Genomic DNA, 27798 nt, shown 5'->3' with positions numbered 1-27798 from the left:
CCCTCAGGGTCGGCTATTGCCCTGTGCCGATGTGTCCAAAAACCTGACAGAAACTGAGTGGTGATGGGAGAAATAAGCCTTCGCAGTTCGATGGGCACTCCTCTCATGGAGATATTTCCTAGAGGAAGCTAAGGTGCCTTTTGAGGTCTGAACTGATCATAAGAACCTTGAAGCCTTAAAGACACCTGAGAAGTTTCCCCCCAAACAAGTCCACTGGGCGCAATACTTCTGATAATTTGACTTTGAGCTCAAATATGTCCCAGGGGGGAAGAATCTGCTAGCCAACATGTTAATAAGGAAATCCCAATTTGATAGCTGATGAGAGGAAGTTGTCCACACCACCATTCCTGCTCCCAAATTGCAGTGCAAGCCACTACCAGGGGCCAAGCCATATGCCAAGCCATACCCTTAGAGGAGAAACTGACTTAAAAGCAGAACTTCCAACAGATCAATGGCTTGCCGACAATCAAGAGACTTTAACCATGAGAGAAGAATGGATCCAAGCTCTTTGTCCCCAGCAGCTTGAAATTGGAAGTCTTGCAATGCAGCCATGACTCATGGCTGGGCAGCTACTTTGGATTTCTAAAATCCCTCCACCTGGCTCAGAGGCAATTTTGGTGACCAAAGATGAAAGCAGATGTGGAAGAATATGTGAAAAGCTCCGCTACCTGTGCTACTATGAAAATGAGACCAGGGAGGCCCCCTGAGTTGCTCCAACAAGTAGCCGAGCCCAGCTGGCCCTGGGAGGAGATTGCCATGGACTTTATAATAGAAATCCCAGAGAGTGTGGGCAACACAGTGATCTGGACTGTGATTTATCTGTTCTCTAAGCAAGCTCACTTCACTGCTTGTTTAGGACTGCCATCACCCAAGAAGCTGGCCAAGATGTTCATCAAACAGATTGATCAATTACACAGCATGTCATGACAAGTGATTTTGGACAGGGAATTCCCATTCAACGGAAAGTTTTGGAGAGAGTTCCTGAGGTCTGTCAGATCATTTCAAGTACTTAGCTTTGTTTTCCATCCAAGTACGCATGGAGCCACAAAACAGGCAAATGTCATGGTGATACATTAGGTGTTATGTGGATTACCAGCAAGAGAACTGGGCAGACCTGCTACCTTTTACAGAGGTGGCTTACAACAATGCAGTGCACAGCAGCACTGGAGTGATCCCTTTCCAGGTCACAAGCAGCATCGAGTTTGTCCCCATGCTTGAGCTGCCAAGGGAACAATCCTCTTTCATGACTCTAGCTGAATGGATGGACTCATTAAAGAAGGGTTGGGAAAACACAAAAAAGCACTAACTGATGCCACCAAAGGATATAAAAAGTAAGCTTGTAAACACAGATCTCGCCAGCCCCCCTTTTGAGTAGGAGACCAAATTTATCTGTCAACAAAATACATTAGGCTAAAATTGCCTAGTAAGAAGCTGGGACCTAAATTCTTGAGACCTTTCCCCATAGTGAAAGTAATTCATCCAGTAACAATGCAGCTCAGCCTCCCCCACATACTAGGGAAAGTGCATCCAGTATTCCATTGCAGCTTGCTAAAGCCAGCTGTCAGTTCAAGGTTGAGACCGCAGCCAGCAGTGCCTCCCAAACCAATTGTAGTACAGGATGAGACACATTATGAAGTAAAAAATATTTTGTGTCTCATCCTGTATAAATTGTATCATTGTCCAATTTATAAACACTACCACTCTAGTTGGAAAACAAAGCTTTGTTTTTCACTTCTCTCTTGCTGCCAAAGAGACATCCAAAGGGCACCTGCATAAACAACCCATCTTATCTCTTTGCAAGCTAAAACCTTTGAAGTGCAAGGTCAAAATGATCAAAGAAAAGAGAGAGAAAAATATTTCCAGAACTCAGCCTCCAACCTCCAAGTGGCAGTGTAACTTCTTTTCCCTCTGATGTTACTGCTCTCTTTATATTCCTTTTATATCCTCTTTATATTCCAAGCTTAAAAGAAACAAGGCTCTTAAACAGAACAAAATAAAAAGAAGAAAAACTCCATCCAAGCCAGTATTGTGAAAAAAAATTAATCCATAGGTAAAAAAAAGTAGTAAAAGAAAAGCCAATACTTTCACTTTAAAAAGTAGGAAATGTTTGCAAAACTTCCATCCATAGAAGACAATTTAAAAAAAAAGGATAATACACTCCAAAATAGCTTAAATTCACTGCTTCTTTTCTTTTCTTTTCTTTTCTTTTCTTTTCTTTTCTTTACAAGTTTGATTTGGTTTTAATCTTTTTTGGGCAGTCTCTTTTGTAAAAATAAAATTTCCTCACCAGTTGGACACACTTTCTTTTTCCGCTTTCCTCCAGTTGCGGAGCTGTTCCGACGTCAGCAGCTTGGGGTTGCGCTTCTATCACCGGTTAGAAGAGATTCTCTTGGATCAATCAGGGACTTTGAGATATCCCTGAGATCAGCAAGACGTACTCTTCCCTGTCACCATCTCTTCAGGACGGTTTAGGTCCAGATGGATCACCCAGCGGTAAAAGTATCGGCTGCAAGCTCTGAGATCATCGCGACATCAGCTCCTTTCAGCAATACCATTTTTTCTATGGGAGTCAAGGACACTCAGCCTGCATCTAGTTGGGAGTGATGGGGGGGGGAGGTTGTCTCCAGTTGTAATGTTGAAATGATTGGACCATGCAATGGACTTGTGGGTGCAGGAGATGGATCTTTGACTTCCTTTTGGGTGGGGAAAACCTGGAACTCTCAGATGTACCGGTATGACATCTCTAATAAAATGGAACTTTGAGGAATTGCTAGCCTGGGACTCTTCTTTCATTGAGGGTGTCACTTGGGACCTTGACACTAGTTGGGTAATGAAACATCTGAAAGAAACAATCCAGCTGATTGAGCACCAAGGACCCCACATTTAAACCCTGAGCTACAAATATTCTCCTTTATCAGAAATCCGGCTTCCCCATGGACTTTGCTTCTCAGAAGGTCATCAAAGGAGATCACATGACCCTCAGACGCTGCGACTGTCATAAATGTGAGATCCATTAGGCTATTTGGAGTCTCAAACGACACGCAAAAGAGATGATGGTTTGCAGAGGTGTCTTCATGACTCTGCTTTTACTCCCATGCCTAGTGAAGTGTTAATAATATCATTATATTTCTCTGGCTGCTAATAAAGCTAATACTTCTGAAATCCCTCCATTCGCCAAAATGAAATTCTATGTATAGATTTGCTTCCTACCGTTTGGTCTGTAAGAAACTAAAAGCCCATTTTGTGAACTGACCATGAGCAATTTAGGGAATTATTATTATTATTATTATTATTATTATTATTATTATTATTATTATTATTATTATTATTATTATTATTATTATTATTATTATTATTATCAGAAGTGTATCACAGCGGCCAGTTGTTTCGCCGGATTTGGCATTAATTACTAGTCGGGCCCCACCCAGGGGCCTAGGACGTCATAACGTATTTTCGTAATATACGTGCAGATCCAAGCAGTGCAGCCTTTTGCATTTGACTGATGGTGATTTTGTCAATTTTTAACTGTTTTAAATGTAATTCCAGTGCTTTTGGAATAGCACCTAGTGTGCCGATTACCACTGGAATTACCACTGCTGGTTTGTGCCATAATCGTTGGATTTCGATTTTTAAGTCCTGGTATTTTGTGATTTTTTCATATTCCTTCTCGGCGACCCTGCTATCACCTGGTATTGCGATGTCTATGATTGTAACCTTATTTTTCTCAACCAGTGTGATGTCTGGTGTATTATGCGCCAGTACTTTATCCGTTTGTATGCGAAAATCCCACAAGATCTTGACCATCTGACTCTCAATGACTTTTTCAGGCTTATGTTCCCACCAGTTTGTTGCTGTTTTAATATTATAATTTTTGCACAAATTCCAGTGGATCATTTGTGCCACTGAATTGTGCCGCATTTTATAGTCAGTCTGCGCGATTTTTTTACAGCAGCTGAGTATGTGGTCAACAGTTTCATCAACTTCTTTGCAGAGTCTGCATTTGGCATCATCAGAGGATTTTTTGATTTTGGCCTTAATGGCATTTGTTCGGATAGCTTGTTCTTGCGCAGCCAGGATTAGTGACTCTGTTTCTTTCTTTAATGTACCTGTTGTTAACCATAACCAAGTTTTTTTACTGTCCACTTTATCTTTTATTTTTTCCAGAAATTGACCATGTAATGCTTTGTTCTGCCAACTCTCCATTCTTGATTTTATCACATCTTTTCTGTATTCTTGTTTCGTCTGTTGGGCCTTCAATAGATTTTTGTTCTTTACTTCGATTAATAGATGTTCTTGACTTTCTTTTAAATAATCAGCCAGTGCATGTTTTTCTTCTTCAACTATTTGCTTCACTTGTAATAATCCTCTGCCACCTGATTTTCGGGGCAGGTATAGTCTATCAGTGTCACCACGTGGATGTAAACTGTAGTGCATTGTCATTAGTTTTCTGGTTTTTCGGTCCAAAATGTCCAAATCAGTTTGTGTCCAGTTAACTATACCAGCTGTGTATCTTATAACTGGTATTGCCCAGGTATTTATGGCCTTGATTGTATTTCCACCATTTAATTTGGATTTCAAAATTTTCCTAACTCTGTTGGTGTACTCTCTCCTGACAATAGTTTTTACTTCTCCATGTTTGATGTTATCCAACTGCAAAATGCCTAAGTATTTGTAGGCTTCATTTTCGTTGCATTTAATTAGTTGGCCATTGGGCATTTCAATTCCCTCACATGTAGTGATTTTGCCCCTTTTTATGGATACAGTGGCGCATTTTTCCATGCCAAACTGCATTGAAATATCGGTGCTGAATACTCGGACTGTGTTTGTCAGTGATTGGATTTCTATTTCTGACTTTCCATAGAGTTTCAAATCATCCATATATAATAAATGTGAAATTTTTTCAGCTTCTTTGGCTGTTTGGTAGCCTAATTTCATTTTTTTTAAGATTACTGATAGTGGGATCATTGCGATGATGAAGAGAAGAGGTGAAAGTGAATCACCCTGGAAAATTCCTCGCTTGATATTGACCATTCCGTAGTTCTCATTCCCTACTGCCAACTCAGTTCTCCATTGTTTCATCGCCTTTTCAGTGAAGGATGTAATATTTTTACTAATGCCAGTTGTTTCTAAGCATTTTATGATCCAACTATGTGGCAATGAGTCGAATGCTTTTTTATAATCAATCCAGACCATATTCAAGTTCGTTTTTATTTTCTTACAATTTTCTAATATCATTTTATCAATTAGGAGCTGATCTTTTGTACCCCTACTCCTTCTTTTGTTGCCTTTTTGCTCTACTGGCAAGATGTTGTTTGTTTCCAAATAATCCATAATGTTATCTGCAATAATGCCTGTGAGTAATTTAAAGGTTGTTGGCAAGCATGTTATTGGTCTGTAGTTTTCAGGTATTGTTCCTTTAGTTGCATCTTTCTGAATCAAGTATGTTTTTCCAGTTGTCAACCATTCATCAATTTGACCATTTTGTAAAATTTCATTCAGTTGCCTGGCCAACATTGCATGTAAACTGGTCAGATATTTGAGCCAGAAACCATGTAATTGGTCATTTCCAGGTGATGTTCAATTCTTTACTTTTTTTACTCGATTTTTGACCATCTCAGTTGTTATTTCCAATACTTGCATTTGTTTATTACCAATGCTTTTATCAAAGTCATGTATCCACTTTGCTTCCTTATTGTAGTCCTTTGCATTTTCCCACAATTCTTGCCAGAATTCAGCTGTGGCCTGCTTTTCTGGTTTTTCACTTTTGGTGTCACCATTCACATTAAGACTTTGATAAAAACGCCGTTGGTCTGATCGAAATTGTTGATTTTGTTTATATTGAATGATTCATGCCTCACATCTCTCAATTTTTCTAGCTGTTGCTGTTATCTGCTGTTTTACAATCTCTACAGCTTCATGGATGTTTCTTGTATCCAATCTATATCTTCTGATTAGCTGATCTATAATTTTGTTATTTTTAAGCCATTGCTCTCGCATGTTCTTCAAGTTGCTAGCATCTGCCCTTCATTTTTTGACTTTTTGTTCTAATCGGATTTTCCACTTTGGCTTTAATGCTTTTTCCATTATGTGATTAGGTGCTTTGATTTTAATGCCTAGTTCATTAGTGACTATTACAGCTGCACTGTACATTAACTGATTTGTTTCCAAGATGGATCCCGATTCAATTGTTGAAAGCACTGCATTAACCATTTTCATGATAGGACCCAAAATTTTCTTAGGGACAGTTTTTAATGATGGTAAACGTTGCCTTTCCTCCCTAGCCAGAAAATGCTCCATGATCTTGTCCTTCAGTTCATTTTGTTTTTGAGTTGGTTCATCAGTTGGTTCAATGGTAACTAGTTCTGGTGGTAGTGTTGTTATTTCCTCGCCGGCAGCTTCCTCTGGGAGTTCTCCTATGATTTCTTTAGTTGAGTCATGAGTATCAGTTATTTCCTCTTGTGATGTTGTTGGGTATTTTTTGCAATTTGTTTGTTCTTGCTTGTTCTTGTGCAGCCAGGATTAGTGACTCTGTTTCTTTCTTTAATGTACCTGCTGTTAACCATAACCAATGGTTTGTTTCCAAGATGGATCCCGATTCAATTGTTGAAAGCACTGCATTAACCATTTTCATGATAGGGGCCAAAATTTTCTTACGCACAGTTTTTAATGATGGTTAACATTGCCGTTCCTTATTAAACAGAAAATTCTCCATGATCTTGTCCTTCAATTTTTTTTGTTTTTGAGTTAGTTCATCAGTTGGTTCAGTGATAAATGGTTCTGGTGATAGTGTTGTTATTTCCTCCCCGACAGCTTCTTCTGGGAGTTCTACTACAATGTCTTTAGGTGTGTCTTGAGTATCAGTTATTTCTGCTTGTGATGTTGTTTTCTTAGTTTTGCAATTTGCCTGAATTTCCTCAAGTTCAACTTCACTAAACACTTTATTCCGTGTAATAAATTGCCTTTGATCTGCAAGTCGTTGTTCACTAACATTTGAATCTGGATATTGTTGTTTCCATAATTCATACATTCGGTTTAAATGACCTCCTTTTCCAGGCTCTGATTTGTAGTAACATTATGGCATGGTTTTCATCTGCACTATATTTTTGTCGTTTTGTTGGCTGGTCCACTTGTAGCCCACTTGTCGACGGATGTCCAGGGACCTCAACATTCGCTGCGGCCCTTGTTAACCTGTGCGATGACCGATGCGGTATAGAATTTTTATTTGTTTCTTTCACCATGTTATATGGGTTGGCGGTTTTTTTTATGGGGCCAGGTTGCCAACCTGACCCCAACCCTCCTCCTTTCTCATCCGGGCTTGGGACCGGCAACGTCGGAGTTTTGTTGTTGTTGTTGTTGTTGTTGTTGTTGTTGTTGTTGTTGTTGTTATTATTATTATTATTATTATTATTATTATTATTATTATTATTATTATTAAATGCAAAGTGCAGTTTGGGGACAATAAAAATCGCTCTCTAAAGCAAAAACGGTTGGCGTGTGTAATTATTTACTATTTCCTCCTATGCTTTTTAACTTCCTTCCTTCCTTTATATATTTGATCCCAGTACTTATTCATTTTGCATCTTTGTTGCATCTTCCTCTTCCTTGCCTCAAATAGTTCTCTATAACTTATATTTTAAGCTTGCTCAAAAATTATAAATTGTCCTGAGTCTCTTTATAGGGAAAGAGGTTACATCAGTGCATTTAACACATTACTCGTTAAAGTGGTGGAAAAATAGTGAATAAAGCATGCAAATGATTTGAAATTAAAACATTTGAATAATTGTTTGGAAGGTTGTTTTTTTAGTTTCTTAGAAGAAAGTTTTATGGTGCATTTTCTAATTCAGGTAGACAATGCAACTGAGTCTCTTTTAAAGAAACCGAAAGAGCAGAACCTCTGCCAGTGGATCAGATCTTATGAAAGTGGAATTGTTAAGCTATAGAAGACACCAGACACATATTTCTTTTAAAACAAAATGTTTTCTTGACTCAGAAATGCATACAGCAAGGCATACTGTATATAAAAAGCAAACAAAACATCCGTTGTGCCAATGCAATATACATACAAGGGGTTTCTATTTGTTTGTTTCTTTGTTTATGCAAATAACTCAAGGTGATGAACATATTCAACACAACTTCCTCTTCATATTTTTCCCACAACAACACCCTGTGAAGTGGATGGGTTGAGAACAAGTGACTGGGCCAAAATCACACAGCCAGCTTTTATGCCTAAAGCGGGATTAGAACTCACTCTCCTGGTGATAGCCTCAAAGTCCCCCAGCTTGCTTCCATGGCTAAGGCAGGACTAGAACTCATGGTGCCTGGTGCCTTTACCACTAGACCAAACTGTCTCTCATTTTTAACACAACTTCATAGAATTAGCTGCATACAACAAAGCTTGGGGGGGGGGTGTTAAATCTGAAAACTCATGATCTGCAGACAAATGTTTGGAACAGAATAATAAATGAATTGCAGTACTAAATAGGTATCCGCTGGAGGTTTAAGTGGGAAAGTATGACAAGAGCGCCATCAAATGTGCATCCCCCTCTTATGCTATTAGTCATATTGGTGAAACTATTATATCATATACATACACACACACTTACACTTATATACAGGCTGCAAAGACGAAGCAAGTGAAGAGGATAAACAAGGTAGAAGTAGAATGCTAGCTCTCTGACAGAGCCAACTTCACAATAAGGTCGAAAGCAATTTCTTTTCATGATACCTAAAATTAGCTTTCTGAAGCATTTATCTCCGTCTGCTGAACTGCAGAATTACCCCTACTAGCAAGACAGCCTAATAAAACAAGAATTAAGCTGTTGCTCAAGTAAATGATGGATCAGCTTTAGAAGCATTTATAGCAAGAACTAATATGTTCACCTGGATTAAAGCCTCAACTAAAGATGGAGGATATAATAGCACCCAATCTCTTTTATTGTGGAATGGCTTACCAAAGAAATACACAGGGCTGTGATCTAGTTTTTTAAAAAGAGTTTTTCCCCATTTGTTTTCAACTCTCCAAAAGCTAATATTGGCTGTGAAGATCCAAGATACAGGGGTAGCAAAGAATCCACATGACTTAACATGTGGCCCTTTGTTTCAGCTGGGAAAGAGTAGCAAGTCATAAGCCAGATGACAATGACACGTTCTAGCTTGCACGTCAACTACCAAACGAACAACAAATACTGGGACAAAATTTTCATATTGAAATACGTGGGGTACCAAATTCAATGAGTTTTAAAGCAGAGGTATATGGAGGTATAACTGTAATAGCAAAGAGAGCCAACAAAATGTCTAGCTCTTTGCTGGCACCTAGTGGTCATCCAGGTTTTTGTTGACTAGATGTGGGTGTCCAGAAATCTAGTTTTGGGGATGGGGCCTTGAGAGCAGGACTGAGTGATGTTAAAGAGTGTAGAAAACTCTGGTCCTTCTTCAAAACTTTGCTTTGCAATTCTGTTGTTCATCAGGCACGGAAGTTTCATCGACTCCTCCGGCATGATTAGTGACGGCCACATTATTAATTTCAGCATTAGCAAAAGCAGTTGGTCTAAATGAGATCATCAGGGAAATTTAATGCTCTAGACAGGAGCGGTTCGTGCTATGGCAAGACAATGAATAACTTGATGGAGCAGTTAATCTCCCCAGTTAGATATGAGACTGGTGTTTTGATTCTGATATGTGTAGTCCTCAACTTATGACCACAATTGAGTCCAAAGTTTCTGTTGCTGAGACATCATTTTAAATTCAAGTTTTAAGTGAATTTTGCCCTATTTTACAGCCATTAAGCGAATCACTTCAGTGGTTAAGTGAGTGACACGTTTTTAAATGATTCTGGCACCTCGCTAACTTTGCTTGTCAGAGGGTCACAAAAGGGGAATCACGTGACCCCGAGACACTCCAGCCATCATAAATAGGAGTCAGTTGCTAAGCTTCTGACTTCTGATCCCGTGACCATGCAACCTATCCATCAAGTGTGTGTGCGTGCATGTGCGTGTGTAGGATTTTTGTTGAGGAATTTAAAACGTGCATAAATTTTATTGTGCTAGGATTATTTGCCTGGGTAATTTATTATGTTAATCCAATAAAAAACAATCCACTGGAGCAAAGCACACAGGAGATTTATAGAAATCCACACATCACTCAATGGGCTCAAAACGTTTAGTGGTTTCTTCCAGCTCTTAGGGATCTGATATATGGACTTCATAATGTGAGATCTTAATTAACTGAAGGGGAAATCAGCGTCAATAATCATCAAGTAAGCAATACTCCATAAAGAATCTCCCTTCCCTTCTCTTTCTTTTCTGAAGAACTATTTTTAAAGGAATTGTGATTCTCAATGTGATTACAGATACATCCAGCTTTCAAAAGCAAAATGACTACTTAATACATTTAGAAATAAAGGGGTAGAAATATACTCCATTAATTTCCAAGTAGTAAAAAGAGTTCTGATTGAGGGTGTCCCCCCTTATTCTGTCAAAACAGATTTATTTTGTACATTTTTTGGATCAAGGGGAAATAATTTCATTTTAATGCACTTCTCATAATGCTTCTTGACTCATATGCTAGCCTGTTTCATTATTCTTCCTTATGAGAATGTCACCTGGCTCAGATGAATGCTAATTTAAGAAGTGTTTTAAAAATAATAATAATCAAAAGATATCAGGGGGGGGGGGAAATACCTCATTGTCTGTAAAATGATATGTTGATGGAGTCGAGCAAACAAAAGACTGAAACACAAAAGGAAGGGTGCATATACCTAAGGTCTATTGCATAAATAGACTTTAAATTAATAGGATAAATAAATAAAAGACTAAAACATATGAAGAACGGCTGCAGGAATTGGGTTTGTCTAGTCTAGTGAAAAGAAGGACTGGGGGTGACATCATAGCAGAGTTCCAGTATTTGAGGGGCTCCTACAAAGATCAGGGGGTCAACCGATTCTCCAAAGCAACTGAGGGCAGAACATGTATTTATTTATCAGAGCAATTTATCTCAATCTACCTCCCAGCCCAGAAGAAAAATCTTGTCATGGGGATGCCACAAAACAGGCTATGAATCCCACAAACCATCATCAAAGAGGCTTAAAAATGGAAAGTCTTATTCCTGTTCCTAAGATATCCACCTTCTGCTGACTTTTGAGTGAGGATAACAGAAGAACAGATTTGGAAGGACCTTGGAGATCTTCTAGTCTAACCAGGTTCGCCTGGTGCGCCAATTGCGTCCCCTATTGGACCGGAGCTCCCTTCGCACAGTCACTCATGCACTTGTGACGTCCCGGCTAGACTACTGTAACGCTCTCTACATGGGGCTCCCCTTGAGATGCACCCGAAGGCTGCAGCTGGTTCAGAATGCGGCAGCGCGGGCACTCTCGGGAGTCTCTAGCTACTCCCACATAACACCTCTCCTGCGTGGGCTACACTGGCTACCTGTGGCTTTTCGGGTGCGCTTCAAGGTGTTGACCATCATTTTTAAGGCGCTCCATGGCACAGGACCTAGTTATTTGCAGGATCATATCCTGCCCCATACGGTGTTAGATATTAGCATATACCGAGATAAGTCTTCCCTCTGGTCCGCTACTACAGCAGGAAACAGGTATCCCTCTGATTGGTCGAGGGGCGTACCCGATCCCTATAAAAGGGGAACCCTCCGACCACAGAGCAAGCTGGATCACTACTACTACTAATAAAGAGCTGTTAAGTCACTTCGTGTCCGCAATCTGTCTCTCGTTGCCCAGATCTAACATTGGCGACGAGGATGGGATTGAGAGACAGATAGGACGAAGAACGCTACCTCCAGAATCTCCGGATTTGATCCAGCCCAGGAATTCGGCAGTAATTCCGACAGCCATCTCAGATCACCGCAGCGCGGCAAATTCAAACTGAGAAGATGGCGATGCATGCTCCCCCCGCTCCTTTCGACCCAGCAAACGACGAATGGGAAGCTTTCATGATTCGTTTCGAGTGCTTCCTCGAAGCGAACGAATACACGGGGATCACCGATGCGAGGAAGAAAAACATCTTCCTCGGCTACTGCGGAAAGGAAGTCTTCAATACGGCCAGAGACCTCACCGCGCCTACTCCAATACAGGCAGTATCGTGGACGACGTTGCAACAGACTCTGCAAACTCATTACGCGCCAAAACCTTCCCGCCATGTCTGCCGCAAGGAATTCAACATGAGGACCCAGAAGGCGGGAGAATCCATCAATCAATATGTTGCAGCCCTACGAAAAGCAGCAACTCACTGCGAATACAGAGATCTGGAAGAGCACATTTTAGAGCAGCTCATCTGTGGGTTAAGAGACATTTCTTTGCAAAAGAAGCTGTTGGCAAACCCGAATTTAACCCTACAGACAGCGTTAAACGAAGCAAGAGCGTCAGAGTCAGCGGAGAAATCATCAGTGACCATACAACGAGGGGCCAACGTAAACCAGCCAGCACCAAGACAAACCAGAGTTCACTATGAGGACACAAGCCCCGACTTCGAGAATCCCGAGTTCGAGGACAGTCACCTGATGCAGAGCAGTCACGTGAGGCCTGGGGGGAGACCCGGATCCCGTTTGCCGCCCTGCGCAAGCTGCGGAGGGAATCACCCCAGGTCTACTTGTAGGTTCAGGAACGTTGTTTGTTCGCAATGCAACAAACTTGGGCACATCGCACGAGTGTGCCGGAGCGGAGTCCCTGCCTCACGGCAGCCACCCATGTACCGCCAACAGAAGCCCAACCCAGGGGCTTGGCGAAATCAAAAAGGGCGCCCAGAGAGAAATCCACAAGTGTTTACCCAGAGAGAGTATTTCCAAAGAGCTGAACGAGCGTATCCCCAGAGAGATTACTCACAAGGAGTTGAGCGAGCGTATCCCCAGAGAGAATACACACAAAGAGCTGAAAGAGCGTTCTATCAAGACGCTCAACGAGAGTATTTTCAGGATGTTGACGATGAGATAGAGTTGACCCAGAGAGAGGAGTTGCGAACGTATCTCACCACAATACATCAGGTCCGCCCTAAGCGGCCAAAAAGGCTGAGAGTCACAGTCCTCTTGGAGGGCTCACCCTGCGAGCTAGAAGTCGACACAGGATCGACCCTGACGATCATTTCATGGGCATCCATGAAACAGGCCATCCCTAGCCTCAGAAAGAGCCAACTACGCGCTCCAGACGTCCTGCTACGAGACTACCAGGGGAACCAAGTCCCCATCGTGGGCCAAGGCACATTCCACATCCGTTTTAAGGACATCGAAGCCCAGCTGCCCGTGACCATCGCCAGCGCGCCATTGCAGAACCTTCTGGGGCTTGATTGGTTTGAAGCCCTGGGGTTAGAAGTCACCGGAATCAACGCCGTGAGAAACAGCAGCGCTGAACAGATTTTTAAGGAGTTCGAGGATGTGTTCAGCCCCGGTCTTGGTAAGTATGTGGGTAAACCAATATCATTCAATTTAGACCCTAAAGTGGCGCCAATCCAACTTAAACCGAGACGAGTGCTTTTTGCACTCCGCCCCAAAATAGATAAAGAAATAGATAAGTTAGTGGAGCAAGGAATCCTTGAGCCGGTAGATCACGCACGTTGGGAAACGCCCATCGTGACCCCAGTCAAGCCAGACGGATCAGTCCGCATCTGCGCGGACTATAAATGCACAATTAATGTCGCGCTACAACAGAGCGCATATCCGGTGCCTGTAGTACAGCACTTATTGCACTCATTGGGGCCAGGAAAGGTATTTGCAAAGTTAGACATGGCACAAGCTTACCAGCAACTGCCAGTTGATAGCGCCACAGCGGAGGCCCAAACCATAGTGACGCATAGAGGAGCATTCAAATGCAACCGGCTACAATTTGGCGTAAGCATTGCCCCAGGATTGTTCCAGAGCGTCATGGAACGACTTTTGCAAGGGATACCAGGAGTCGTCCCCTATTTTGACGACATCTTGGTGTCCGCTGCAAATGAGGAGCAATTAAACAAAAGAGTCAGATCTGTTTTGGCCAGAATCAGAGAAAAGGGTCTCCGCCTTAAAAAAGAAAAATGCCAAATTAACGTGCCTAGCGTAGAATTCCTGGGTTATAGAATCGATGGTCAGGGAATACACCCCACTTCAAAGAAAATTAAGGCGATCCAGGACGCCCCCACACCACGAAATCAGACCGAGTTGCAGGCCTTCCTCGGATTACTTAACTTCTACAGCGTTTTTCTGAGACAGAAGGCGACCGTTGCTGAGCCACTACACCGTCTACTCCAGAGAAACGCACCATGGAAATGGGGACGATCCGAAGCTGCAGCTTTCGCCGGGGTAAAGCGCCTGCTCACCACTGACTCACTGCTTGTTCAATACAGCCAGACCCTACCGCTGGTATTGACCTGCGACGCATCACCTTTCGGAGTTGGAGCAGTCCTCAGCCACAGGATGCCCGACGGAAAAGAAGCACCCATCGCGTTCTACTCCAGAACTCTTTCATCGGCCGAAAGAAATTACAGCCAAATGGACAGGGAAGCGCTGGCTGCCGTAGCGGGAGTAAAGCGTTTCCACGAATACCTCTACGGCCACGATTTTGAACTGATCACAGATCACAAACCGCTGTTGGGACTTCTGGCGGGAAACCGCCCCACTCCGGTCTCCCTTTCTCCTCGCATGACCAGGTGGACTGTTTTCCTGGCTGCGTATTCATACAAATTGATTCATCGACCGGGCTCCACTCTTGGACACGCGGACGCACTCAGCCGTTGCCCATTACCTGACATTCTGCCAGACCCCACTCCAGAAGTACCGGTATTGCTCATTGACTGTTTGGATTCGGGACCGGTTTCTTCCTACGATGTTGCAAGGTTCTCCTCTAAAGACAATTTAATAAAACAAGTTCAAACTTGGGTTTGGAGGGGGTGGCCGAAGGGAAATGTGGGCCCGGAATTCAAAATGTTTTGGTCAAAACGGGACGAGCTCTCAGTGCTACAGGGATGTTTGTTGTGGGGGGATCGAGTTGTTATTCCGTATGCTTTACGAAAAAATGTATTGAATGCTTTACATATGGGTCATCCGGGGATTGTTAGAATGAAGGCGTTAGCAAGAAGTTACGTATGGTGGCCAAACATGGACAAAGAAATAGAGGAGTGGGTGGCCACTTGCGACCCATGTCAGGAATCGAGACCAGCACCCCCGGAAGCGCCCGCCACAGAATGGGAGAAACCCAAAGCACCCTGGTCGCGGATACACATCGACTTCGCAGGGCCATTCCAGGGTCAGACTTTCCTTATAGTTGTGGATGCATACTCAAAATGGCTAGATGTAGCCCTAATGACTTCAACCACGGCAGAGGCAGTCATAAAGGTTCTACGGCGACTGTTCGCCACCCATGGCCTGCCAGATCTCCTAGTATCCGATAACGGGCCCCAATTCACGGCCATGCAGTTTGAAACATTTTTAGCAGGTTTGGGGATTCGGCATGCCCTCGTCGCGCCATTCCATCCAGCATCAAACGGACAGGCGGAGAGAATGGTGCGATTCGCAAAAGAGGCCCTCGCTAGGATGGGTCCGGGTGATTGGCAAACACGCATTGACCATTACCTCCTGATTCAGCACATTACCCCAAGCGCAACAACGGGGAGGAGCCCCGCTGAACTACTCATGGGTCGCCACCTACGGTCTCACTTGGACCGGCTTCACCCGAATTACTCTGCCACGGCTCCCCTAGACTCTACAAGCAAAATCCGGTCTTTCAGAGTAGGGGATTCAGTTTATGCCCACAACTACGCAGGGGGAACATTATGGATGCCGGCAAAAGTCATTGGCATCACGGGTCCACGATCGTATCTGCTGGAACTAGAAGATGGGCGGAACTGGAAAAGGCACATCGATCAACTTCGGGGTCGCCTAGCACACTCCGACCTGCGAAACGAAGACGAGAGTTTCCTGTCTACAGAAAGTCAGCCACGCGAAAGCCCCAGCATAGGAAACGACGACGCCGGCGAGCCAGGCGTGGGACAAGACAACAACCACGAAGCGGAGAAACCCCCAGACAACGCAGCCGAACAGACTCCTGAACGCCCGAGCAACGAAGGCACAAGACCTCCAGAACGGGAAACAGGAGAAGCACCCGATCCTGCAACTACTTCGAACCAACCCGCACCCGGTCCTGCAACCACTTCAAACCAACCTGAACTACGACGTTCCTCCCGAGCAAGACAAACACCCACATACCTAAAAGACTATGTTACCTACCGCAACGTTCCATCTAGGAGGGGAGGGGTGTTAGATATTAGCATATACCGAGATAAGTCTTCCCTCTGGTCCGCTACTACAGCGGGAAACAGGTATCCCTCTGATTGGTCGAGGGGCGTACCCGATCCCTATAAAAGGGGAACCCTCCGACCACAGAGCAAGCTGGATCACTACTACTACTAATAAAGAGCTGTTAAGTCACTTCGTGTCCGCAGTCTGTCTCTCGTTGCCCAGATCTAACATACATCCCTCCGGCCGATTCGCTCACACAGAGAGGGACTCCTCCGGGTGCTGTCCACTAGGCTGTGCCAGCAGGCGACGCCTAGGGGAAGGGCCTTCTCTGTGATGGGCCCGACCCTCTGGAATGACCTTCCCCCCGACATTAGAATGACTACGGATCTCCGCTCCTTCCGTCAGAAACTTAAAACCCACCTATTCCATCTAGCCGGCTTGGCCTAATTCACCTATTCCACCTCAGTTCTATTTCTAAATTTTTAAGATTGGTTTTAAGGTTTGTTTTTTAATTTTTATAAATTGTACAGGGGTTGTTTAATTTGGTTTTTACCTATGTGTATGATTGTTTGTATGTTTTAAATTTATTCCTGTACACCGCCCCGAGTCCCTCCGGGGAGAGGGGGCGGTCTAGAAATTTAATAAATTATTATTAAATTATTATTATTAACCCTCTGCTCAAGCAGGAGACCCTATAACATTCCAGATAAGTAGCTGTCCAATCTCTTCTTAAAAACCTCCTGTGATGGAGCACCCACAACTTCCAGAAGCAAGTTGTTCCACTCATAGATCTCACTAACACAAAATTTCTCCTTAGTTCTAGGTTGCTTCTTTTTTTGTTCAATATCCATCCATTGCTTCTTGTCTTACCTTCAGGGGCTTTGGAGAAGAGGTTGACCCATTCTTCCCTGTGGAAGCCCCTCAAATGTTGGAACACTGCTATCATGTCACCCCTAAACTAGACATACCCAATTCCAGCAACTGTTCTTCATATGTTTTATCCTCCAGTCCCCTAATCATCTTTGTTGCTCTTCTCTGCACTCTTTCCAGAGTCTCAACATTTTTTTTATATTGTGACAACCAAAATTGGATGCAGTATTCCAAGTGGTACCTATTACCAAGACATTGTAAAGCAGTACTAGCACTTCATGTAATCTCTATTCTGTCCAACTGCTAATGCAGAATCCCAAAGCATATGGCTTTTGAGGGAAAAATATTTCCCCAACCCTTTTATGAGTCTGTCTATCACATTTCTCTCTCGTCTTTGCCTCCCCCAACATGTTAAGAGTCTTTCTGTTGCTCCTGGTGTCCCAGTTCTCTTAGCAGCAAGTACTTGGCCATGTGAAAAATCAGCTCTCTCACCAAACAAAAGAGTCCTTGTGCAGACTTCAGAATCTTTTCTTTCCTGCGAGATCCAAGCAGATGATAAAAATCTGGCTTTACAAAACAGTTTGCTAATTAGCTTTCATCAGGAAAAAAGCTCTCCCAGTAGGCACACAACAGTAGCTGTCTGGTGTCTGTGTGAGTTTGGTACAGCTGTGTTGAATATTAAAGGGAGAAAATAATGGATTTCCTGTGTTTGTGGTTTGAAGAATTGAAGTGGACAAGCTGATGGATAAAATAATCAACAAAGGGTTTTTTAAACTGAAACCTACCAATTTGGGGGAAACTTACAGTTTTGGGATCAGGAAAGATCAGATACATTCATGCCCCTCCCCCTTTCCTTTTTGAAAAGAGAAAACCAGAGACCTAGTTGGCGAAGAAACCATGACTTTTCCCTAGATATTTAATATTAAAAAAAAAACAATTCTCATTCACACTTGCTTTGTATACATAGAGTGGGACAATTTCTGAGCCATGTTCTGGCTTTTAAAGGGTTTTAAAAAAGCCAACCAAATCATCTCAAATCAAATATTTTCAAGGCATTTTGAGCTTTAACCTTGCTGAAGAAGAATCAGAATGGCTGACTTTTAGCAAATCTGCAAAGTTGATTGAGATAAAACACACCAATAGAACAGGGGAGAAGTTCACGTATGTTTCAATATGTTGTCATTCTTGCACACAAACATATCTTGAACTCATGGGGCCTATGACTCATAGCCCTATCATGATATGATATGATAGCAATGAAATGATGGAAGTGTTCCAATATTTGTGGGGCAGCAAAAGAAACAACAGATGGAAACTAATCAAGGAGAGAATCAACCTAGAAATAAGGAGAAATTTCCTGACAGTGAGAAATCAGTGGAATTACTTGCCTTCAGAAATTGTGGGTGCTTCATTGTTGGAGGTTTTTAAGAAGAGATTGGACAACTATGAAATGGCATAGGGTCTCCTGCTTAAGCAGGAGGTTGAACTAGAAGACCTCCAATGCTCCTTCCAACTCTGTTATTCTGCTATCTTTGGCAACTTGAATTCAAGACTTGTGTGCTCACAAGACTTACTTCTATAGACATTAATACAGTATGTAAATCTTTTATACGGATGAAATAATCTTGCACACCAACGTACAAGAACTTTCTATTGTTGGAGAAGCCAATGTCGCAACGATACAGACATGCGGTCTCGATGCTCCGAGACCACTGCTGATACATTTGCCACTGGGTGGTCCAATCGGACCTAAACCGTCCTGTAGAGGTGGTGAACAGGAAGAATACATCTTGCTGATCTCACGGACACCGCAAAGTCCCTGATCGTTCCAAGAGAAGTTCTTGAAGCCGGCAACAAAAAGTCCAGCCCCAGGCTCATGAAGTTGGGATGGCTCCGGAACGGAAGAGAAGCGGAAAGAGAAAGTGTGTCCATCTGGTGAGGAAACTTTACTGTTTTGGAAAAGACTGCCCAAATTTTTTTTAAAGTTAAATTAAATCCAAAAGCAGAAGAAAATAAGCGGCAAAATTAACCTATATTGGATTGCTTTGGATAGTGTTCTTTTTAAAAATATTTTATTAACAAACATATAAAATACACACACACAAAACTTAGACGTACAACACATTTACACAGTGCAATACAAACAGGAGCTTCCTGTTCTTTCTAGTAGCAATTATCAATCGATAGCGTTCACCTTATATTATTTCCCATTCAATTGTATTTTATTTGAGTTTCACCATTCTTAACTTTCTTATTTTACTCATAACTATTATTTTTGAGTTTTGTTATATTCTTTCATTGATTCTTGTTTCTTTCCTCCATCCACCTATACCATTTATCCCATATTTGGTAGAATTCTGATTCTTCTTTTCCCTGAATTTCTTTAGTTAGTTTGTCCATTTCAGCACAGTCCATAACCTTTCTTATTATTTCATCTTCACTTGGAGTTAGTTTGTATTTCCATTTCTGGGTAAAGGCAATCCTTGCCGCCGTAGTTATATGTAGTATTAAATACTGGATTTCTTTTTTGTATTTCGCAGACATTATTCCTAATAAAAAGATTACTGGTTTCCATTCTATTTTAACCCCTGTTATTGCCTCCAACCAATTTTTGACCTTTTTCTAAAAAAATTTAGCCTCCTCACAGGTCCACCATAAATGGTAATACGTTCCGTGTATCGATTCATATTTCCAACATTTTGGGGAGGTATTTGTTGATATTTTAGCTAACCTTGTTGGTGCCAGGTGCCATCTATTAAACATTTTGTACTGGTTTTCCTTGTATGCAACTGAGAGTGTCATTTTTAAGTTTGTTCCCCAAATTTTTTCCCATTTGTCTAATTCAATATTATATCCAAAGTTCTGCACCCATTTTATCATTTGTTCTTTCACAATTTCCTCTTCCATGCCCACTCATTTGCTTCTGTTTCAATTTCGTCTACTTGATTGCATAGACCAGATGAAATCCAAGCCATGTCAATTCTTGATAGGGACTGATGGGGATTCGAATAAAAGGTATATTGCTTTCTTGTTTTGTGCCTTTCTCTCCAAATTTCATGTAATTTATACTCCATTGCCATCTCAAAAAAGGATTTGGGTAGCGTATTTTTTTTTTTGTTTTCTTTTTCTTTTTGCTTTCATAGTCCATTTTTTATCTACTATTGCATTATAATCCCCAATTAAGCAAATATTTTCATATTCTAATTTGTTTATTTTGTTATGTAGTTTCCTATAGAATTCTTCTTGTTTCTGATTTGGTGCATATATGACTATTAATAATATCGGTTTTTATGTTGTCTCTAATTCAATCATTAGTATCCTGCCTTCTTCATCAGAGTAGACTTCTTTGTAATTTATTTTTTCCTTTATATAGGTTGCTATCCCTCTTTTTTTTCTGCTAGTGCTGTGTATAATTTCCCTAGTTTCTTGTTTTCCAGTAAGTTCTTATGCTCCCTTTTAATATGCACTTCCTGTATGCAGATTATATCTACCTTCAGTTTCTTAAGTTTGTTAAACATCTGCGCTCTTTTTTATTGGTGCGTTCAGTCCATTCAAGTTTGTTGAGATAATTGTTATTTCCTGGTCCATCTTTAGATGGGGTATTTTTTTGTTGCTTCTAGTTTGTATCTGGCTTTTCCCTCTCGCACCCTCCTTTTCTGCTCTCTCTCTTTCTTGCCTCTGTTCTTCTTTCCTGTTTCTTTCTTTGTCTTCTGATGTTTCTTCCATTTGGCTTCGACTTCTACTTTCTAGGTCCTCTTACCTTCCTTGTTCTTCTTCCCCTGTGCAGTATTTCTCATATAATTCCTGCGCTTCTTCTATATTCTCTATCTTATACCTTTTTCCTTGCCAAGACACCAGTACCCCTTCTGGTACCAACCATCTGTACATTATTCTGTTTTTATTTAACCGATTTGTTAAAAATTGGTATTGTCTACGTTGTTCACGAATTCTCCGTGGAATCTGTTTAAGCGTGATCAACTCTTTTCCCTGGTATATAATTGTCCCTTCTCTGGGTTTTTTTTTTTTTTTTTTTGGTATACTTCATCTCTAGTTGTTTTTTTGGCAAATCTTACATGCACTTCTCTCGGGAGCCTATGTCTTCTGGCATAATTAGTATGCACACGGTAAGCTTCATCAATATCCCCTCTCAACTCTTGTTCTTTTCTCTGTAGAATTTCAGTGAAGATTCCATACATTTTTCCTTTCAGATCTTCCTCCTTCTCTTCCGGTATGTTTTGGAATCTTAAATAGAATGCAGCTCTTTCATTTTCAAGTCGAATTATTGATAACTCTAGTTCTTTATTCACTTGTCTATATTCCAGCTCCATTTTTTCCATCTTCTGATCTGTTTGTTCTATTTTTGTTTCGATGTTCTGGATTTTCTGTTCGTTGATTGCTAAGGCATTCTGTATCTTTTCAATTTTGTCATCCACGGTTTTAATATTTCCTTTCAATTCTCCCATTTCATTTTTCATTTCTTCATGATTCCTCCTTGTCTCTTCATGATTTGTAGCTGTCACTTCTTGGTTTTTCATCAGTGTCTCTTGTATCATCTGGAGCATCAATTGCATACTTTGCATTGTTGGTGATGGTCCCGTTGTTCCTGCCATCGTTCTGCCTTTCTCCAGCCCCAATGCACTCTCAATTGATCTTTGATTTGAGGAGGGGGGTGTTGCTGAGATCATATTGGATATGGTTTTTTAACTACCTTTCCTGAAGTTGCCATTCTTATCCCCCTATTTATCCTTGTCCACAATTGCATATAAGTTCTACTTTACTTCTACTTTATCAGCAATATCAATATTATCAATAATTATATATCTCAATATTTAGCAATAATTAACCTTCCTTAATATCATGTTTCAATATCTACACATTCTTATGTATTATTCCATTCTATTTGATCCTTAATTATCATATATCCTAGAGTTATATATCACACTGTTATTTTATACAAATAGATGTCTCTCAATTGTATCAATTATAAAGGTAATAAGTTTCTCTCTATGCATATATATTCAGCTTATGTCACTGTTTTTTTGCGTCAGATCGCAGGCTTCAAATTTTTAATCCATTAGGTGTCACCCTCTGTTCAGTATCCCTGTTAGTGTCAATCAGTTAATGCAACAAGTCCAGCGACAAAGGAAAATAGAGGGGGGGGGGGTAACGAAGCCCTCTAATCGTTCCAAAAGAGCAAGAAGAAAAAGTCAACAAGTCAACAACCAACCTGAATGTTAAACAATCCTTCTGTACTTTACACATCTTCTCAGCAGTGACTACGTCCTAGTCCTGTTGTCCATGCCAGGTTTTCGTTCTCCCTCTGGCCAATTTAGTTCAAGTTATTTACGCCGTCAATTCCAAGTCAGTAATTCTGCTCTCACAGCTTTTTGGCAAAAATCTGAAAGATCTCCTTCCCAGAGCCTCCTTCTTTCCAGCTCACTCTCTCTGCCAGTTACGCGTTATTCTCCTCTTCTTTGGGTTGTCAATAATAGTAACAGATATCTCGATTTCAACTGCTTTCTCTCTCTGCTTCCTTCTTATGCGGCTGCCATTGCTCCGGTCCTGACAAAGTGGCAGGATAATTCCTCATCCGTTTAGTGGGTTTCTCCTACCGCTGGGAGGATTTGCCTTATCACCCCAGCATCTTCAGAGTTTCCCCCTTAATCTGTTGGTCCCTCCAGGATCCACAGAGCTCAAAAATGAGCCCAAATGAAGAAGTTAGAGTTAGAGGTCAGGAGAGCTCCCGTTCCTCAACTCCAAGCATGATGACATCACCACAGGAAGTCTGGATAGTGTGTTTCTTTTTCTTTGTAATTTTACTTTGTGGATTGAAAGTGCTTGCAACTTTTTTTTTAAGAGAATGGATCAGTTTTTCTTCTTCTATTTTCTTATTTTTATTTTTTAACCTGTGGATTAAAGTCTTCTTCTTTATTTCAACAATGACTTTTATTACTTGCTATTAATTCCATTTAACAACCCTGTTTCTTTTAAGTTTGAAATAACGTTAGAGAGTGGGAAGCAATATTGTCATTTGGAGGCTGGAGGCTTGAGTTTTTGAAACAATGCACTTCCCCTTTTCCTTTTGATCTCACTGACTTTGTATCTTGAGGCTTGGCAACTTGTTTATAGAAAGTGATAAGAAGCAAGGGCATGAATTGTTTTTACAGGTGCACTTTGAGAGTCTTACTGGCAGTGGGAGAGAAAAAGAAACAGAACCTTCTTTTTTGAAGATCATAAATGAACTTCTGTTTAAGCTAATTTGATATAAGAAGCCTTGAAAGCCAGAGTGGCAGTATCTACCAGCTCGCCAAAATGGCACAATATTCAAAAGAAACAATAATTTTGCAAAACATCTTGGCTGGAATTCAAAATTTATTAGAAATAACAGAGAGAATTGAGAAGAAGATGGAAAAAATATAGCTTATAATAACAAAAACTGATGGGGTCAAAGTCCCAAAAATTGAAGGGGAAAATGATTATAAAGACAAGAAAACTGATTACTTTATCAGTGGAGTGAACGTGGTTGAAAGTGGGAAAAGGGGAGTATGGAAAAGGGAATTAGATCGATAGGGACTATACCCCAGATTTCAAGGCACGGAAGAAGAAAAAAGAGGAAAAACGATGGATTTAAGGAGAGAGAACTTCTCAGAAGCAAGATTGACAACCAAAGATAACCTGATTAAAATAGCAGATGGAGGGCATCAAGATTACTTAAGTGATGCTACAAGCAACAAGCTGCAGAGAGAAGTCCACAAAAATTTTATTAAGGAAATAAATAGAAGATCAATTCCACAAATGACAAAGGAAATAGGACTGTATTATTACTGGAAGGATGCAGGCTGATATATGAAAGTTGATAATGAAAAATTAGTTAATTTTAGTAATTAGTGATTAGTAATTTACTAATTTCTAGAGTGCTATGTTAAATAAATAATTGATAAGGATAATAAGGTACATACACATATTGGTTTGATGAGAGGAAATTTCATATAATTAGCGAATGAATTTTTGTTAATAAATAATATCTATAACAATAACAATGAAATGACAAGGGATAAATTGTAAACAGCGATTTGGAAAGGAGGATCAGAGACCTTGTTATCAAACAAAATTAATTTTTACTTAGAACATGCAATAAAGGGGTAATGTTATTAGATAATATTAGAAATAATTAATGAAATGCTACAATGTGCTTGTGTTTTTAATTTTGGACTATTTCATGCAAAAGGATGTCAAATGAGAAGCGTGGCATGTTGATAGTAAGATATATAAAGATTTTTGATTTAAAATACACAATGTTATCTGAATTATAAGCAATGACTGTGAAAGAGATGCATGAAAGTTATTTGTAACCAATTGATATACTTTTATAATATGGTTAATGATTAGTAATTTAGTAATCTTTAGAGTAATACCGTGTTTTCCCGAAAATACGACAGGGTCTTATTTTCTTTTTACTTACAAAATATGGCCTTGGGCTTATTATAGGGGGAGGATGTCACTGCATTAATTGGTTTGCTAGCTGAACTGAAAGAGTTATTGCGCAGGTCATAGGTCTTATCAGCAATGATTTACTGCGCATGCTTTCTAATACATCACACATTCCAGAGACTTCTTTCCTTTTGATCTTTGTTCATCTTCAAGAAGGCGGACAATATTTGTTCTTGCCAAAATGTAACAATTAGATAGATTTGTTTATTTTCTTATTTTGTTATTTTTGAATTAAAGCTTGTTTTTAATTAGAACATGTTCTCGGATTTTATTTTATTTTTCGCTTTTTGAGGATATGCTGTTTGGAAAAGCCGTCGATACCTAGACCTCATTAGTTCAGGGTGAAATTTCCCCTGACAATTAATGGTAGCAGAGGATGGTTTATAATTTATGATTTTTCCTTCCAAGTTATCTTCAAGAGATAAGCGACCAGGCTAATTAGAAAGAATGATCCAGCTACTGAGGTACGTGTAAATCAACTATCTAATCATGCCAAGAAAGAAAAAGAAAAAAGACAGATATGAAACGCGCTCAGAGGGATCCCTTTCTTCTGACACAGAGATGCAAGATTTTTCAAGCTTGCTTCCAAAGCACCAGATTTCTTCAGCAGCTGGGCAAACTGTGGGGGCAACTTTTCAACAAGAGGAAACTGCTACAGGAGGTGGAATCTACAAACTGAGGTCAGTTAATTTTACTTCTGATTATGCACGTTCCCAAATATCTCCAAGAGATTATGAAATGCTCAGGACTAAACCAAAGTGTTTCACGTTGCCAGAGCAAATTCACTCCCAAACTCTTAGAGATTATGAAACAATTGATGTCCGGCCAAACCTCTCACAGCAACAGCAGGCAGAGGAAAATCACCCCCACGCAGAAAGTGAAATTTATGAATCCTTCTCAGGCCCTGGGGAAGATATGAAAAGCTATCGTGACCAGATAGACTTTTTTGAAAAACAGGTTTTTCAAGCTAGAAAACACTATGAAAGGCTAGAGGCAAGTAGGAGGAGTTTCCCCACTTCCAAAATGTCTGAGGACGTCATCTTGCCTTCTCTTCCACAACCTAAGACACACACCCTGGTGGAAAAAGTGTCAAACAAATCAGAACAGAGAGATATGTACACGTCACCGAGGTCACGTGATCTTTGTTCTTCAGATTATGCCACATACGCAGGTCTGTTGCAGCCAAGGAGTGAAGCTGCACTGCCATCTCATGGTGAAAATTTATTAGAGCAACAATTAAATAAATTGCAACAGCCTTGGCTACCTGTAGCTCGTCCAGGTGATCAAGATGCAATGCAACAAATGCCTCCAAAGGTTATGTCTTCAACTCCCCCTGGTGATGTTGGATTTTCCCTAGATGGAACAAGGCAACGCTTAATGCGGCAAAGGCAAATGCCAGTCTCTCAAGCAAGCCAATTTAATGTTGCTCCTCAAGCACCAATGGCAATGTCTGAGTTCCATGGTTCGAAGTTGAAACCTGGTGAATGAATTGGTGGACATTTGACCAAACTGAAAAGAATGAGAAGTGAATTGAGAGAAAGTGGCCATGCAATCGATGATATCCAAATGATTAGCATCATCATTAACTCATTGAATTATGAATGGAAAGATGCCATTGCAAAGATTAACTACGCGCCTATTGCCCAACGCACAGTTAACCACATTTGCAGACTTTTAGTTGAGGAGGAAGCTATCAAATTAGCTATGCCACATCTGCAACGACCCCCAGCGTCAAAAGCTCCAGCTAGACGTCCCTTCCGAGGACTAGGTGTTTATTACTTAAAGCCAAAAGCACAGGCAAGAACCATATTTTTCGCCTTATAAGACGCACTTTTTTACTCCAAAAAAGAGGGTAAAAATCTGAGTGCGTCTTGTAAGCCGAATGTAGCCACTGGGTCATCTGAAAATGGGGCAGGCAAAGAGGGGGCTGCAGAGATCGTGATGGCTGGAAAGGAGAGAGGTTTCGCTTTCAGAGCTCCCGCTCGGCTGGACTCCCGAGAGGGCTTAGGTGGTGGTGGCGGTGGCAGCAGCTCCTCACATTGCTGGGGCGCTGCTTTAAGCTGCCCTCCTCCTGCAAACGAAAGGTGCCTCAAGGCTTTGGCTCCTGAGACCGGTGCACTGCCATCCAAAATGCTGGTACCACGATCGCTGCAGCGCCCGCTTTACCTGCCGCTTCTCGGGCAGTTCCAGGTGGCAGAGATCGTAGTAATAGCATTTTGGATGGCAGCGCACCGATCTCAGGAGCCAAAGCCTTTGAATCAAGTTTGATTGTGTCCCATCTAGCGTTCTCCACCCCCAACCCCAAATCTCTCCGGATCCTGAGATCGAAGCCTTTGAATAAAGTTTGATTGTGTCCCATCTAGCGTTCTCCACCCCCAACCCCAAATCTCTCCGGATCCGGAGAGATTTGGGGTTGGGGGTGGAGAACGCTAGATGGGACACAATCAAACTTGATTCAAAGGCTTCGATCTCAGGAGCGTTCTCCACCCCCAACCCCAAATCTCTCCGGGGTGGAGAACGCTAGATGGGACACAATCAAACTTGATCCAAAGGCTTTTGCTCCTGAGATCGAAGCCTTTGAATCAAGTTTGATTGTGTCCCATCTAGCGTTCTCCACCCCCAACCCCAAATCTCTCTGGATCTGCTTATTGCTATTGCTGCTATTGTGCCCAGCTACTGTATCTCTTTGCTGCATGACAGATCCGGGCGGATTGGGGGTGGGTGGGTGGAGAACGCTAGATTGGGAAGTTAAAAGTTTTAGATGAGCCACTGGCTGGAGGGCTGGGGCCATGCAAGAAGCCCGCTCAGGCAGGGAAGGAGGGAAGGAGGGAGTGAGGATAGACAAGTAAGAGGGAAAGAGGAAAGAAAGCAGGAGGGCAGAAGGGAGGTGGAAGGAAGGAAAGAAAAGCAGACACGCTGGAGGGAAAGAGGAAAGAAGGCAAGCAGGCAGGAAGGAGGCAGAAGGAAGGAGGGAAGGATGGAACTGGAAGGGAGGCAGGGAAGGAGGGAGGGAGAAAGGAAGGATAGGAGGATAGGGAAAGAGGAAAGAAGGCAGGCAGGCAGAAGGGAGGGAGGTGCAAGGAAGGAAGGAAGCCTAGATAAGCAGGAGGGAAAGAAGGCAGGCAGGCAGGAGGAAAGAGGAAGGAGGGAACTGGAAGGGAGGCAGGAAGGAAGGGAAGGAGGAAGGGAGGGTGGAAGGAAGGATAGACAAGTAAGAGGGAA

Source organism: Natrix helvetica (assembly GCF_964273705.1).
Source record: "Natrix helvetica genome assembly, chromosome: 5".
NCBI lineage: Eukaryota > Metazoa > Chordata > Lepidosauria > Squamata > Natricidae > Natrix > Natrix helvetica.
This window is presented reverse-complemented; position numbering follows the sequence as displayed.